Raw genomic sequence first — 17572 nt, 5'->3', positions numbered from 1 at the left:
CATTTCAGGATGCCCCACAGATGCTCGATAGGGTTTAGGTCTGGAGACATGCTTGGTCAGTCCATCACCTTTACCCTCAGCTTCTTTAGCAAGGCAGTGGTCATCTTGGAGGTGTGTTTGGGGTCGTTATGATGTTGGAATACTGCCCTGCGGCCCAGTCTCCAAAGAGAGGGGATCATGCTCTGCTTCAGTATGTCACAGTACATGTTGGCATTCGTGGTTCCCTCAATGAACTGTAGCTCCCCAGTGCCGGCAGCACTCATGCAGCCCCAGACCATGACACTCCCACCTCCATGCTTGACTGTAGGCAAGACACACTTGTCTTTGTACTCCTCATCTGGTTGTCGCCACACACGCTTGACACCATCGGAACCAAATAGGTTTATCTTGGTCTCATTTGACCACAGGTCATGGTTCCAGTAATCCATGTCCTTAGTCTGCTTGTCTTCAGCAAACTGTTTGCGGGCTTCCTTGTGCATCATCTTTAGAAGAGGCTTCCTTCTGGGACGACAGCCCTGCAGACCAATTTGATGCAGTGTGCGGCGTATGGTCTGAGCGCTGACAGGCTGACCCACCACCCCTTCAACCACTGCAGCAGTGCTGGCAGCACTCATACGTCTATTTCCCAAAGCCAGCCTCTGGATATGACGCTGAGCATGTGCACTCAACTTCTTTGGTCGACCATGGCGAGGCCTGTTCTGAGTGGAACCTGTCCTGTTAAACCGCTATATGGTCTTGGCCACCGTGCTGCAGCTCAGTTTCAGGGTCTTGACAATCTTCTTATAGCCTAGGCCATCTTTATGTAGAACAACAATTCTTTTTCTCAGTTCCTCAGAGAGTTCTTTGCCATGAGGTGCCATGTTGAACTTCCAGTGACCAGTATGAAAGAGAGCCATAACACCAAATTTAATGCACCTGCTCCCCATTCACACCTGAGACCTTGTAACACTAATGAGTCACATGACACCGGGGAGGGAAACAGGCTAATAATGACCAATTTGGACAGTTTCACTTAGGGGTGTACTCACTTTTAGACATTAATGGCTGTGTGTTGAGTTATTTTGAGGAGACAGCAAATTTACACGGTTATACAAGCTGTATACTCACTACTTTACATTGTAGCAAAGTGTCATTTCTTCAGGGTTGTCACATGAAAAGGTATAATAAAATATTTACAAAATGTGAAGGGTGTACTCACTTCTGTGATATACTGTACCTGGGACACATGTGGTCATGATTTCTATGGACAGTTCCAATACAAATTGATATTCCTGCAACACTCTATCTTCATTTTGGCTAAGGGAAAGTGATCCCTTTCCCTTTTATAAATTTCTGTAAAAGGATTGCCTTCTAGATAAACACCCAAGTACAACAGGATCCTGAATGTCTACAGATTCATGGTGCTTTTGTATATTACAAGTGGATGCTTGGTGCTATCATTTTGACCAACCATTTGGGAATAGGAAGACTTAACTGAGCGAACTAAAACTAGATGAAATGTGCATCATGAAGGATGTAGCATTTACTTCCCCAGAACCACTTTCCTGGTCTCCAAAGCAACTATGTGGGAATGTTAATAATTGAAAACCCATGGAAGTTTTTGAATTTGGCTTGCTTATAGCACGTCCCTGGTTCTTCCTAGGAGAGAGGACACTGATATTTAGTAAAACAAATTAAGAATCCCTAATGTACAGAATCTAAAGTGGAGGAGGGAGTAGAGGAGAAATCTTGTTAGTATAGTTTATACAATCCAGAAATTTTAGGAGCTCTCAGAAAATTTGAGAAAATCAAAATTCTTTCAATACTTTCTTATCAAACCTTAACTTACTTTGCTACTTTAAGAACATAAAATATATTCTGTATAATTTAACAAATGAAATTGTACCATTCAGTATAACTATGAAATATAAAACTGTCAATTAGTTTTATTCATATAATAATTACAGTTATAGCCAGTGCTAAAGAATTAACTACAAGCTGCTGCATGCTAAGAGCCCTTGGAATGTACAGTGGAGATATGGAAAAATGAAGGGAAATTAGAAGGATAGTCAGTGAAGACAGATTTGATTATCTGGATTTATTTATGTGGGTTTCATAATTATCATATGGAACCAATCAATATTTTCAGTGAAATAGATTAAATAATGCACTTGGGCTTTCCATTACTAATTCTTTTTTTTTTTTTGACTCCTCACTGGTCCTTAATCTTGCAATTTGCCTAAAATAATTTTAGAAATTTATACCAAGTTCTGACCTAGTTTCTCCCCACACATGTCTATCCATGACCTGTCAGTGGCACATTCACTGCCCTCATGGAATTTCCTATTAACTTGCTAGGATTCCTCTCTCTCTCAGTATTTATTTATATATTTTAAACTGGCATGCTGCAAAGTTCAGTGCTGCCCTCTGGTAGAATCCATATAGGGTTGCAAAGGAGAGGTTTTGTCTTTTGGAGTTCATCTCCCCTCTCTGCTTTGCATTTAGGATCATGGACAAATTAATTTTCTTTCAACCTTCCCAGTTTGTGTTCTGGCAGAGTGTCTTGTGACAGGCCATGCCCATCATGGTAGCAATTTTTGTACATGCAACTCCCTGTCCAAAAGCAGCCATTTTGTGAAAGCATCCAGAACACTCTGCTGAAATTACAAATGTTTTCCCCAACCCAACAAGGTGGAAGAGCCTGCTCTCTCTTTATTTGTTGGTGGTCTGCTCTTTCCCTACCACAAGTACTTTTCATTTCTGACTTTGCTACCTCATACCTCTTCTGTAGAATTACTCAATAGTTGCTGTTCTAATCTGGATGCTAACTGTGTACTCCTGAAAATGCTACTTATGTGTCTTTAATAAACTGCATATTCCATGACTTTCATTATTAATTTTTGCTTAGTCGCTAATTTTGCTGCTAGTGCTCCTCCTGATCACTTGTAAAGCTGTGTGGAAACAGCAGCAATTTAGTTAGTTTGTTACACCAACTCTGTCAGTTTTGCAAAGATTTCAGGTCTCCCCCGCCCCCCGCCATCTTTTTTCTTTTTTTCTCTTTTTTTAAATTTTTGGGATATAGCTTAGACTCCACATAGGTGTGTTTTAAGACTTGCATCATTTCCTATGCCTTTGCCATTCCCACTGAACAATTTTATACCTTCTGGGGATAATTCCACTACTGCAGATTGTGCACATACTTATAGAAAACTTTTTACTTATTCCGTGTACTTGGATTGCTGAAATATGAATGTATTGGACAGCGGGGGGAAACAAATCAGGTATTCAAAGATAACTGTGTGAGTAGGGAGTGATGCTAATGTCCCTTTGCCCTTCCAGATTTAATCCTGATAGCGGCCACAACCCAAACTAATAATAATGAAAATCTGACATTATGTTGCCATCCTGCTGTTCTAATCTGAAAATATGCAAATTATATATTGGAGAGCAACTAAGTTTGTGAATTTCAATGGACATTTGTTCTTTTCTTTCTCTGAAAGCCCTCCCCCCTTTACACTTATATATGTGACTCACATATAAAAGCAACAAATATTTTCAGAAATATTGCAGAAAGACTAATCAGGCATCACGCCACAGTAAATAAACAATGCTGTGCTACCCTTTCTCTGTTTCCTTGTGAGAATCATTTGACAAAGGAAGCTGCTTTTTGTCTACTATAGAGGTAGGAAAACTGGTGCCTTTCACCTGCATGGGACTGCAATTCCCAGAAGCCCCAGCCAGCATAGGCAGGGATAAGAGGCTTGGGAAGCTGTACTCCAGGACATCTGCAAGGTTTCAGACGGGTTTGTCACTGGAGGTGCCAGGGAATGAATCTGCAAGCTTTTGCATGCAAAATATGCACTCTACAATTGGTAACCGTGTTTAAAGGCATAAACAACTGGGAACCAGGATATTTAAACAACTGGACCTTTCCTCATCACCCTGATTACCCAATTAAGCAAATTATGGAGGTCCTTCTTTGTGCACCAATATCAGTGGAAATACTTGTCATTGAAAGCATATTTCAGCCAGTTCTTACTTCTATCTTATTTTGCTATGCCTATGCACTTGAATGGCTTCTCAACCCTATTCTTCCCAACTGTGTGTGCACACTTTCTCTGTGTTATCACATGCATGCTGATTTGCATCAACTATTTCATTGACTTGTCTGGAATGTTTGTACTTTAGATTGTTTGTTATCTGCTTTGCTATGGTATGTGTGTATAGGGATGCAGGAGTTCCTTTGACTGCCAAATGTAGGATAGAGGCATTTAAATTTATTTATTTAATTTAAAACCTTTCTATACCATCCCACACTTAAAAGTCTCAGGATGGTTTACAGCAAATTAGTCCAAAATAAATAAATTTAAATGAATGAATAACAATAACAATTGTCCAGCATCCAACGTTAAAATATAAACCCACCACTAAAACAAATTAACAATTAAAATACTGGGAGAATAAATGCATGCCTGGATGAATGTCTTGTGTGAGGTTGCCAGGTTGAGAGGAATGTGCGTTGTCAAGCAGAATGCAAATGGGGACTATCATTTGACATCGAGAGCACATCAGCACAGCCAGCGCCACCATCACCCAGCAAATCAGCCATTTATGTTGGCAGATTTGGGACATCATTTTTTTTCTGAGTTGTAGTCCATTTTTTAATTACTATATTTTGATGCAAGCAGAGGGTGCTATTTGGAGTGTCCATCTCAGGGGACAAAAGCAACATATTTAGCACCAGGGCTCTTTGACTGTATTTCTGCAATACAGAACTAACTGAACATGGAAACTATCTGAACTGAGTATGCTATAGTAGTTCATTTTTTCCTTAGAAGTCAGACTAGAATTCAAACACGCAAAGCAATCCACAAGAAGAACTTTGCAACAGTTACCAACACTGTGAGCTCTGGCATAGTTTCTTCTTCAAGATCTGTCTGATAATGCCAGAATCCATACAGGTATTGCATGAAAATTGGTAAAATGATTACATCTCAAACTATCAAAGCAATCTGTAGAAGGAAAGAGGGAAAGAGAGAGGAAAAAGTCTGGGTTGGCCTTGCAACAAATCTCAGAAGTTTGCTTTTTCCCTTGTTGTGGACATCTAGATATCCTAGATGTAAATTGGATACCTACTTTCACTGCAAAGTATGTGGGACAATCGCTACTCACTGAAAGGGCAAAATCACTGCAGAGCTGACATTGCTGAATTAGAATGTACACAGGCAGATTTACAAGAACATTTCTGATGGTGTTGCCTATGACCAGTTATGTGGCTGTACCAATACGTCAAGCTTTGCCTGCAGCTTCCATTAAGAGTTCCCTGGTAGAAAAAGAGTATATTTTGCAGCATGAGTGCATCCGCATATTTGGAAGCATTTTAGACATGCCTTTTCTAAATTAACACAAATTGTGCTGGTGAGCTTCAGAGAGGCAAGCAGCACCAGGTTTCAACTCAACTGACAACACTTTGTGAAGTCTACTTTGCATTTTTGGACATATGTTCAATTTCAGCTCATGAGCAAGCGACTTACTGGCCTGGTACGCTAGCTGCAAAAGGCTTCATTTTTCTCATTTATTGGTTCAGCAACATGCCGTGTGGAGTGTGTTTGCAAGATGTCATTCTAACAAGCATGTAAATAGCCTGTGGAGTCAGAGGCAGATTTCACACAAGACAAGATTCTTTTTTTATCTGTGGGCTTTAGTACTAAAAGCCCAGCGGGATCCATCCAGTTGACAAAAGCATTCCCTTCTCGCACACAGTGTGTGCTCAGATATACCATCCTATATAGATGTCCCCCCAAAATCTTTGCCTGATTGTCTTTCTGGCTGCTCAGTTCATATTTGTCACAAGTTTAAAAAACCTGGTGTCGAAAGAAAGCACAAGCTCCATGTGCATCACTAATCTCATTACAGTAACAGCAAGAGAACTAGCTAACAAAAATGTAGCCCATAAGCTGGCTACTGTGTACACACACTTCCATGCAATGCACAGCATGGGCCCCATCAAAACATGCTTAGCCATTGCTTTCCTCCAACAATAGGAAATGCCAATTGTATGCTGTGGATTGTCATCACCAGGACCTTACAGAGCACAGAAATGCACGGCCAGTCACAAAGACACTGGCTTATCTCTCAGTTATACAAGCTCCATGCTTTTGCTAAGGAGGTTTATTAGTAGCCTTGCTGAATTTACTCCCTTAATTTTCAAGGGTGCAAGCATGCACCTTCAGGAATTGGTTTATATCGCCATCACTTTATATCATACATCAATCAAAATCACAATTGTTATTAATAATAATATTTTGTCTATCCTGATTGGTAGGATTGGAAGTGATTATTATAAGTTATAAGTCTGCTCCCTTGTTCAATTAAACAATTTAACCGGTTTGTGTAGTTGATGTGTTTTGCTGAATCTTTAACTATGCAGATCTTTGCCTTACTGAGAAGTAAATTCCACAAAGTTCAGTGGAGTTTACTGTCAATTAAGTGCACACAGGATTTTAACGTGTCTGTCAATGTCCAATCTTGGTGAACATCCCCAGATAGATTTGATTAGATAAACTATTGTGCTTGTGCAGAGTGCCATTCATCATAGTGCTGATGCACATAATTAATATAGTTTATCCAGCATTTCTGAATTGCAGTGTTTCTTCTCCTACTTGGAGGGCCAAAAGGTGGTACTTGGGGAATAATGTTCATGGATTCTTTAGCCTGGAGTTCCTCAGGATTCTGTTATGTGCTCCATGCTATTCAACAACTAGATGAAACTGCTGAGTTGGGTCATCTGGAGGTTTGGAATGTGTTGCTATCAGAATGCTGATGACACAGAGCTCTACATCTCTTGTTCATCATCATCAGGAGAGGCTGTGGATGTGCTAAAACAGTGTCTGGCTGTGACAATGGACTGGACGGGGGCTAACACGGTGAAACTCAGGTCAGACAAGACTGAGATGCTGTTGGTGGGTGGTTCCTCTAACTGGAGGGGGGATAGACAATCAGTTCTAGATGGGGTTGAACTCTCCCTGAAGAAACTGACTCATAACTCGGGGATGCTGCTTGATCAATCCTTGTTGTTTGAGGCTCAGATGGTTTCCATGGCTTTCTACCAGCTTTGGCTGGTGATCCAGCTATGCCCCTATCTAGACAGGCATAGCCTGGTTTCAGTGATCTGCACTCTGGTAATCTCTAAATCAGATTACTGTAAGACACTCTACTTGGAGCTGCCTTTGGAGTTGGTTCATAAGCTGCAGCTTTGCAGAATATGGCAGTCAGATTAATCACTCGGACAGAGAGGTCCAAACATAAAAGACCAGTTCTGACCCACCTGCATTGGCTTCCTGTAAACTTATGGTCTCAATTCAAAGTGCTGGTTTGAACCTGTTTTAAAGGTTATCTTTACATATCTTGGGACCACAATAGCTTTTGGAGAGTCTCTCCCAACTACAACCCACTTGGAACCTATGCTCAATGTCTGATGCCTTCCTCCAAGTGCCCACTCCAAGGGAAACATGGAGGGTGGCAACAAGAGGGAAGAGCTTTCTCTGTGGTGGCCCCCTGCTTATGGAATAACCTTTACCCAGTGGCCTGACCAGTGCTGAATTTGTCATTTTTTTCGGCACTAGATTAAACAGCCCTCTATGTCAATGCTTTTAAAGTCCTATCTGGGTACCCAGGGGCTTGAAGATTGCCCATCCCAGGTGTTTTACTCTGATATCATTTGGTTTTAACAGATATGAATTTTAAAACTTGTATGTTTGATTTTATATATTTTATTGTATTTTAATAGCTTTTTATTTTAATATTTGCATTGTAAAAATATTAGTATTTTAATATCTGCTTTATGGACCATTGTAAACTGCTCAGAAAGCAGCATGGAAAAGAAATTCATAAGAATAAAAATTTCCCACAAGTCAACTTGCTAGTCTTCTCAGATGGGACAATGAATTTGCGCATCTTGTGGAGAGAGCTTGACACCCCGTGTAACTGCTGGAATACATGCAAGCAAAATGAAGTAGCCTTCCCCAAGCTGGTGCCCACCAGAATGGGTTGCAGTACTATTCCCATCATCCCCAGCCAGCATGGTCCTTTTATTTCACATGGTCTTTTTATTTCATTGGATGCTTTCTTGACTTGTCTTTTGGGTTCCCCCATAAATTGCTCTAACACTAAGAGCCTTTCGACAGAAGACATTTCGTGTGTGCTCATGAGCCCCCACTCCTGGTAGTTTGTTCAATGCTTGTATTCTCCAGGGTCTGTCCTCTGCTTTGCAACCACCCCTGAAGCTTTTTATCTTCTAGACAAAGGAATGCGTGGCATTATTTGGAAATGGTAGCATGAAAACCTAGAGTGGTTGTGCAATTCTGTTATACCACACCATGACATAATAGTTGTGCCACTTATTTATTTAATATACTGCCCCATTAGTCATAGGCTCTCTACATAAAATCCATAAGATACAATGCAATATACAGCACAATAAAATCCACAATTCACAATAGTACAAATGACGTAAAAATCCATAAGTAAAACTTCAAAACCGAGTAAAAGAAAAAGTTGACAACACAACTGAGTAAAACAGAAGGATGATAACAATGAATAAAATGAATAACCTATAAGCAAGTCCTTAAGCCAATTAACACATAATTAATGAATATCTATCATAAAATTAATAAAGTCACAAGGCAGCAGCATTTAATAATATAAAATCTTAAAATCATTATTAAAAATCAGCCAATAAAATAGCCATGGAACAAAAAAGTCTTAAGTTGGCACCTGAAAGAGAGAAAGAGTGAAACTCCAGTGGGCTTGAATTCCAGAGAGTGGGCACTATGATTGAAAAAGCTCTTTTACTTGCAATCTCCCCACTTGCTTCTAGGAGGGCTTCAGTAAAAGACTGCAGTGCTCAGACTGGTAATATGTAATGACAGCCAGTGATGCTTAGAGTATTGACTGGGGCCCCTGGCTGCTAGTCCCTGCTTGACCATGAGGCTTTGGGTCAGTCATCCACTCTCAGCTTAACCTACCTCATGGTGGTTGTTGTGAGAATAAAATGGAGCTATGTAAGATGGCTTGGATTCCTCACAAGAGGAAAAGATGGGGCGTAACTGTAATGCAATGATAATGATGCAGAAAGCTAGAGAAGGAAAAACCCCAGAGCCAATTTTAATTGCATAAAGAAACCAGAAGCAGAAACTTCAGAAAGTGGCAAGCCAAAAGCTTTTTATAGAAAAGTCCTAGATCTGAGTCAGACAAAGCAGGAGAGACAAACAGAAAGACAGGGATAAAGGATGTGCACTGACCATGAGATATTTTTAATTGTAATTTGAAGATCTGGAAAATAGTCTGCTATGTATGCTTCCGGTTTTTCCTGGGCGTTGAATCCAAAGGGCAGGGTCCTATGCAGCATCATCATGCTTCCACTGCAGACAAATTTGGTTTTCTTTGTCTTATTCTTTTTAAAAGAATAAAAAGGAAACTGCCAATAATTATTTTATTTCTGGGTGGCATTTGCAAGAAACAGAAACAGAGTGAGTCAAAAGGGGCCATCTAGTCTGACCCCTGGCTCCAGCGGGCTCCACTCATGACATGCCTACCATGTGCATGTCCTTTTGGGAGAATTGAGTTTCAGATGAATAGGTACAAGGAGTTTTGTGGAAAACAGTCTTTACCATTTGGGGTTTTCAGAAAAAGGATATGCTTTTCACTTCTTTTTTTGGTGGGCAAATGTTATGCAAATGACATATAGAACAAGGAAAATCTCACTGAGAGTCCTCCAAAGAAAAGGTGAAGCATTTTTTGTTTTGTTTTGAACTTTTGTGGAAGGATTGCATTCAAAATTGGGAATGGGAGGTTACTAGAATTCTGCTACCCACCTCCTTCAGCAATTGTATGAAAATGGCGTAAGTCATAGCCATGTCCCTAGGCAAGAAACCTACCACATTTCAGAAGGATAGATGCAGAGGCTAGGGAGCTATGATGAATGGGAAACAATTGAAACTTTTTGTTTTCCTCTCACTTGGCACCAAACTCACAGAAAAGCAATAGGACTCGGATGGATGATGGATGTGGCGCATGCAGCGGCAGAGGCAGAAAGACCTGACTATCCAATGTTTTCAAGCAAGCACCACCTGCTGCACTCTCCCAAGTCCCACAAGACCCACCAGTCCTCTTTCAAGGTCCTGGCAAGAGAACTAGCAAAGTTCTTGGGAAGAAAATTATTTATTTTTGGAGGCACACTGCCTGTCTCTAGGCTTCTCCAACTCTTTAGGAGCCTTTGGGCTCAGATTCAGTCCACTATGGATGAGCTCCATTTCCATTTTGAGATTTTCTGTATCAGACTTAATCATTCTTGGATTCATCCAAATCCAAAGCACACACCAAACAGTTATTTTCATTGCTAGACACCCAATTTTTAGAACCTGCCCCTATATTGTAGCAGACTATATCAGTACTTAGGAATTGAAAAAATGTTTTAAAGTTTTAAGTATGGTATGTACAATACCATAAAGAAATGGTTACTTTCTTGTTAAAGCAGATAGGAGGCACTTGATACCCAATTTGCAACTTTAATTTATACAGTGAAGACAGGAGTGTGATATACAGCCTGCCTCCAATTTTTCAATGTGTATTCTATTTATAATAATTGGGAATTATTTGACACTTTTCTGTATTTAAACCTGATTTTTGACAGGAATCAAAGTCAGATTCCTAGTGAATGTAGAACATGCTGCAAAACCTTTACAGAATAAACAAATGGATTGCATTTATAGTGAGAATTAGATCAATTGTCTAGATCAGTTGTCATGCTCCATCACATCATAGGTGAAGTACATCAAAACAAACCCTCTTTAAGAAATTATCCTTCTCTTTTCCCATTAGGAACACTTTCATCAGTGAACATGATACTAAACATTTGAAAAGTTGCAGTGCATACAAGTAAGTCCCACTGAATTTAGTGGACCATCTGTGTTAACACACTTGGGATGACACTAAGTGATCTGGAAGCTAATTATTTCCATGGCCACCAACATCCTATCTGTTTTTCTTTTAATGGCAGAGCTGCTTTGGACAATGCAATGTGTCTTGCATGAGAAACAGTGAGCAGAGTTAGCCCTAACCGAGGGTACATCAGGCAGCAGATTTTGTGTCATAAATTACAACACTGGGGAATTAATGGATCTGATTCATGACACACAAATCATTGAGACATTCTCCTGTGCAAGCCTTAAGTCCATGAACAGAGGTAGCAGAGTAGTACACACAGTACTGGCCTAAGATATTGGGATTACCGAGGGAAGGACAAAGTGTCCTGACATTCCACAAATAAAAATCATCTGGATTGATAACAGAATCTTATTCAGCACTAGGACGAAAGAGTGTCTTCTGCCATAACTGAACATGGAGGGCTAGCTAAGCTGTGTGCTCAAACATCTTGCTGTCATGTTTGCACCCATCAGTATCCACTGCCTAAAGCAGCCACTTCACTCTTACTAATAATGGGGCCAGTTCTGAATGATGGGCAATGATGAGCAGAACTTGTCTCTTGCAAATTATTTTTTTCTTTCATTATACATAACCCAAGGAGGGGGGGGGGGTGCCATTTTGGATGTTTGCCTGACACCAAAATGGTCATGTACAACTCTTTCTTCAAGTACTTGCTTTCCAGATGCTTGGACAATGGGGAAAAAAGAAACTCACATGCGCCCTGACAGAAATACCCATGGTGTCCGAAGCTAGAAATGGCTCATTTCAGTGGAGATGATCTCCACTTTCATAAGTGAATACCTTATTTCATGTGTGTTAGTACCATGCAGCTGATGATAGAATACAGCACACATAACTTGTACTCCTGGTACTGAACTTAAAAGTGCCATTGGCCAGTACTCTGTTAGATAAGAGCATTGCTCTATTGCTACAAAAAGTACTTATGTACATAAAGTACTAACTCAGGGATCACCAACCTTTTGGGACTGGTGGACAAATTTGGAAATTTGGCAATCCACTGTGGGCACCACCACAAAATGCCTAATGCCTAATCAGTGGGTCCCCACTTTGTATCTACCTATCATATTTATGGATCTTAAGTTGCATTATATTTAGCAAAAAGTTATATACTGCAATGTCTCTGCAATGAGAAATTGTCTATTTCACCTAATTGCTTGCAGTGCAATGCAGTTCATGTTTCTTTTGAACTTGTTTGAAAATATCTGGTTGCTGCTACTTTCTGAGGGGAGGTTATTATACAGATACATTTTGTACTGGATGACTTTTAGTTTTTACTGATGTGCATACTCTTTTAAATTATTTTTCTGGTTCATGAAAATTAATGAATAGTCACATACATTGATTCTTTGTATCTCTTTGACAGCTAAAAGACCGATATTGCAACATTGTCAAGATAAACACTGAAGTCCTATATCATAAAGGATTGAGGACTTTACAAATTGAGAATGGTGGCACATAGTCACCCATTCCAAATGGATACCTTTTTGGATATTCAGTCCATTTTCATTAAAACCTATGTATAATTGGTTTTAATGTATAATTGGTTAGAAAGTTGTGTGCCCTTCATACAATGCCATGTAAGTGTATTAAAAATGGGGGGGGGGGGGGGGAAATTAAGCAGCCCTTGGATGCCATGTTGGAAACTGATCCATTGACAATATTGGATATCCCTGGGGGTGCCATGGAGCCTTCAGGCTCCACATTGAAGAGCCTTGCACTAAGTGATTGGCATTGGGAATCTGAATAGCAGCCATGTTAAACTGAGTAATAGAAAAGTCTGATAGGACCAGCCTGTATGAGAGGTGTTACAGTGAGAACATGTCTTCTCTGTGTTTCTAGTTCTGTCCTTCTGTTCACTCAGTGGAAGATAATGATTTCTCATTACTACCCTATATGCCGCACATGTGTATGATAACAGTATATAAAAGATTGCTCATGATAAGATTTGATTTTATGACTACTGGCAAGAATCTGCATGAATTCTATGAGAGGGGAATATGCCAACTGCTACAGCTGCCATATTCTGCAAAGCTTCCAGCAAACACGATTCACTGAGCTTTGAATATACAACTGAAGCAAGAGGAAAACAGTGAAATAAATATGTACAATTAAAATAGTTGGGCACTTGTCATGGATAAACTGAAGCCGTAGCTGCTTTTTGTATTATGCAGACAGGCATGCTTCCTAGGAGAATCACTCTTTTCTTCTGAAACAATAAAGACCTGTTGATGGGCTTGGCTCATGATATGTAAGCTTGGCTCACAAATATGTGTTCTCTCTTGAAATGCATTCAAGACAAAATTCCACACTTGTCTTGGGTGAGAAATCCCCATTTTTAAACAATTGTTCCACTGTATAACGAAGAGCTTTCTTTTGTTCAAGTCATGTCCAATATATGGTTGGAAACCTTTTGCTTATGAAGTTTTAATTTTGCTCACAGAAGCACCATGTGCAGTGAAGAGCCTATTGGACACAGCTGCAGCCATGATGTACTTTTGCCAGTGCAACCTGAAGAAACCAGTCTTCTCCTGGATAGGTGCAACCACACAGTTGTCGCTTGAATGGTACAGTCTAAGGGGCCATTAGATAATCAAAAGAAGCAGCCTTGTTTCTCCAGGTGTGCTCTTATGTTGGTGTCTTCAGTGGGCTGCCTGTGAGTTCAATGTGCCTACATTCCTCTCTTGGCACCTGCCAGGCTATTGTCCCCTCTTAATTTGTAAAAGTTCCCACTAATCTTAAAAGGTCAGGGACCTCTGTCCTGACAAAATGTGTGATATAATGCTTTGTTTAATTCCAAGACACACAAATTAAGAATCAAAGAGCTTAAAGGAGGAAAAAGGGTGAAGAGAGGATCTAGACTGGATGAGAGCAAATGCATTGTGTGCTTCTGTTAAATCTTAAGGCAGATCAGGAAAGAAGGACCCAACCTGGGCTGGATGGGGTCTTAAACATATTCTGGGGTCTTAAACCAAGATGGCCTTAAACCAAGGTATCCAGGTTTCCGAGGTGACCAGGAGTGCCTTTGTGCAGCCGCTGTGCCAACTACATCTGCTCCTAGAGATGTATAACCTGGCCATGATTGTGCATGCCTCCCTTACATCCCATTTGGGCTGGAGTAGCGAATTTTACATAGGACTGCCTTCAAAAAATGTTCAGAGACTTCAGCAGGTTCGGAATGCTGGAGCCAGATTACTGAGCAGGGCTGGCAATGAGAAGCATGTGATTCTCGTGTTACAGCTGGCCACTGGTCTGTTTGTGACAGAATCTAAAGTGCTGGTGCTGACCTATGGATGCTTATATGGTTTGGATCAGACTGTCCGAAGACTCTCTTTTCCTATGCAGCTCGAGTTAAGATCTCTGAAAGAGGCTCTCCTTCTGAAATCAACACCTTCAGAGACATGTCTGGCGGGGACTTAATTGAGGGCCATTTTTCAGTGGCTGTTCCTAGGCTGTAGAACTCCTTGTTCTACTTCAGCTCATCAGCAAAGGCATTTGACATATAAGTGGATCTTTGGGGTTTGGTGACTTTAAAAAAATCTGTTGTTTTTAATTCTGTTTCAGTATATCTGCTGGTATAATTAGTTCAACTGAGTTTTATGAGTCTAAATTGCCTGAGTAACCTTTTTCTTGATAGAAAAGGAGGTACAAATTTAATTAATCAAAAAGTTATTAATTTATATATTTTTCTGCACCTGAAGTTGGTTGCTCAGTTTTAAGTAGTTGGTGAAAACAGGTTTAGTTCCTTTTGGCTTTTAGTGGTTTTGATAAGTAGTTGATGCTTTTCTCTGAAGTTTTAATAGTAGCTTGTTTTGATTTTTTTTAAATGCTCTTTCATTTAAACACTGTTTGGTGGCTCTGCTTAGGTCAGATTATTAGGCAGATTATAACTATTTAATGGTATTAGTAATAATAGAAAATAATTAGTAATAATAGAAAACATTAGAAAGACAAAATAAAATTATTATATAAATAAAGTATAAATTGATAGTGTGTATAATAAACTGTCACTCAATCAGTAAAACAAAAGTACCTGTTCGTTCCTTATGTGCAAATTAGTTATCACAATCTCCTCCTTCAATATTTTAATATCTTAATATGATAATTGAGGGGGACATATTTCCAGATTGGGCAAATTTCCAATTTGCCAATGCTACCAGGAAAAGATTTTATTTTATTTTACTTTATTATTTCTATACTGCCCAAGAACCGAAATACTGTTGTATTCCTGTACTAATGTATGTATGCGTAAGCACCAGTAGACAGGCCTCCTACCAGTTCGTAAAAGGGGTAAAAAACAGGGGGCTGGGTACTCTGTACATTCAATTCAACCAATAATTAAGGTCTATAGCTTCCTGCTCCCCATCTGATCCAGCTCTTCAGTTGTATATGATCAATTTTCTTTCTTTCTCTGCATCGCTTGTATTTTAGTGATATGATCTAGGTCAAGGAATTCTTGAATGTGTAAGAGAAGCTTTACTAAGCTCACTAGCAGGGTTATTCCATTCAGTTAATTGGATGAGCCATCCCATATGCCTATTCTTTTGTGAATATTGAATTAATATAACTGGAAAAGGTCCATGCACATAAACAATCGACCTTAGCTCCCTATTTCTAAATCTGGGCAATGGACTAGATAATATCCATATTTTGCAGCTAATTTAAAATAAGTATTAAACTAATTTTTCCCCTGCATTCCATGCATATCACCACACAGCTCTTAAGTGCAAAAACAACCCCAACCTATATGGGATTGCTGTTCAAAAAAAGAAGATGCTGTTCAAAGATGTACCTATACAATAACTATGAAATTACAGCATCATGTTTATTTCATGCATTCAAATAGAATCTTACTCCCTTTGTCATCAGATGTACCACCCTGCTGGGAAGCATCAGTTCATTTGCTGATCTCACTGAGAAACATTCAGTCACAGCATTTACGGCCACTGGAGCCTGTAAAATTCTTATGAAAATTGTAAATGAGTGACTGTAGAAACATTCCTCCCCCACTCAGAGCTTTTGAAAGTTCATTTTATCCAACCACATGTTCTTATTTAATACAAAGTTTGCCCTGAGGAACCATGGCTACTTACTGCTATTTATCGTTTTAAAAAGAAATCTACCTTCCACAGAAATGTGACTTTCCCCCAGTAATGTGTGCCATGATTTTGGTTCTTTATCCACACCTTCCAATAATGAGGCAAACTAAAGTATACCTGCTTGTAAGGCCACAATGTTATAACTCTGTTGGTTTTACTTTTTCCAATATCATAAATTTTACTAGAGCATTTTGCTATTTCTGTTTGAAGTCAAGTAATCCACCTGAATGCTTTTTTAAAAATACCCTCTCACTGTATATATAATTAGGTCAACTATTTATGTACCCCCCTCCCTAAAAAAGCTATTTCAAGGCTTAAGCTAGACTAAACTATGAAATGTGCATTAATCTGCCACATTTGTTTGTCCTGAAGACAAATGTGCACAGAAAGCAAAAGGAAACAGAAAACAAAGAAGCATGGGTTACTAATGAGTTATCAAGGCAGCTGCAAAAACAGCATTTAATAATCTGCTATTTTTAACATGCACAAATCTTTCCATTTCAACAAGAAAAGTTCCTAAGTTTCTAACCACCACTGTCCAGCAAAATAAAATAAAATAAAATAAAATAAAATGGGAAAAGGAAAAGGAAAAGAGAGACAGGCATGCAATGATTAGAAAGGAATAAATATCACTCTTTAAATTTGCATTACCAAAAGAACACTTTGTGAATGACGTCTACTGTCAGGCTACAAATCAAGTTTTTTGATTAGCTAAATTGCTCTAGCTCCTATTCATCATAAACAGATAGCAAAATGAGGTGTGGTTACTCCAGGAAGAGGTGATGGGAAAATATTCCCCAGGAAAAACAGTAATAAAACATGAAATTAAAATATGATAAAATGTCTAATTTAATGCTAAATTAGGCAGGGTAAGCTCCTAAAAATATGAGGGTCCATTGATAGCCATTAACATTTTTGATGGGGGCCCAGCACATGCGTTCTCTGCTCCATCATGTATTGCTATGGATGATATTCCAAGGACTGGTAATCAATTATGAAATTTCAGTAAATCAGTTCCTATGGTGTGAAACGGGTTGTCAAATGCTACTGTTGATGGATAACTCTGAAATGTAAAGGTCATGGAAACCAGAAGCAATGTATGAGTGCTCGCTCTATCTGAACTTCATCCAGTTTGAGTTTGGAGTAAAAATTTATCCTAGGATTTATTTTAATTATTTCATGTACTGGTTGATGGATTATTACCATGCCTATATGGCTTGGTAATAATCTCAGTATTCATTGGATTGTAGTCAAAACCTTGCAGCAATAAAACAGGCTACCTTACTTCTACTGCTTTGCTGTTACTAGGCAACTAATAAGCCATCCTGAGATGCCACACACAGAGGATGGCATAAAAAAGTTATAAAGAAATGAAGAAATAAATAATAAACTAGCCTTAGTCTAGTTAGTCATAGGATTATGCAGGGCTGCTCCACAAGAAGCACCTCTCTATGTTGCATTGCCTTACTATGTTATTTCATCAGCAGGGC

Source organism: Varanus komodoensis, unplaced genomic scaffold (genome assembly GCF_004798865.1).
Source record: "Varanus komodoensis strain SLA01 unplaced genomic scaffold, ASM479886v1 scaffold24, whole genome shotgun sequence".
In the NCBI taxonomy this organism is placed as follows: Eukaryota; Metazoa; Chordata; class Lepidosauria; order Squamata; family Varanidae; genus Varanus; species Varanus komodoensis.
Note: the sequence above shows the minus strand (reverse complement) of the source record.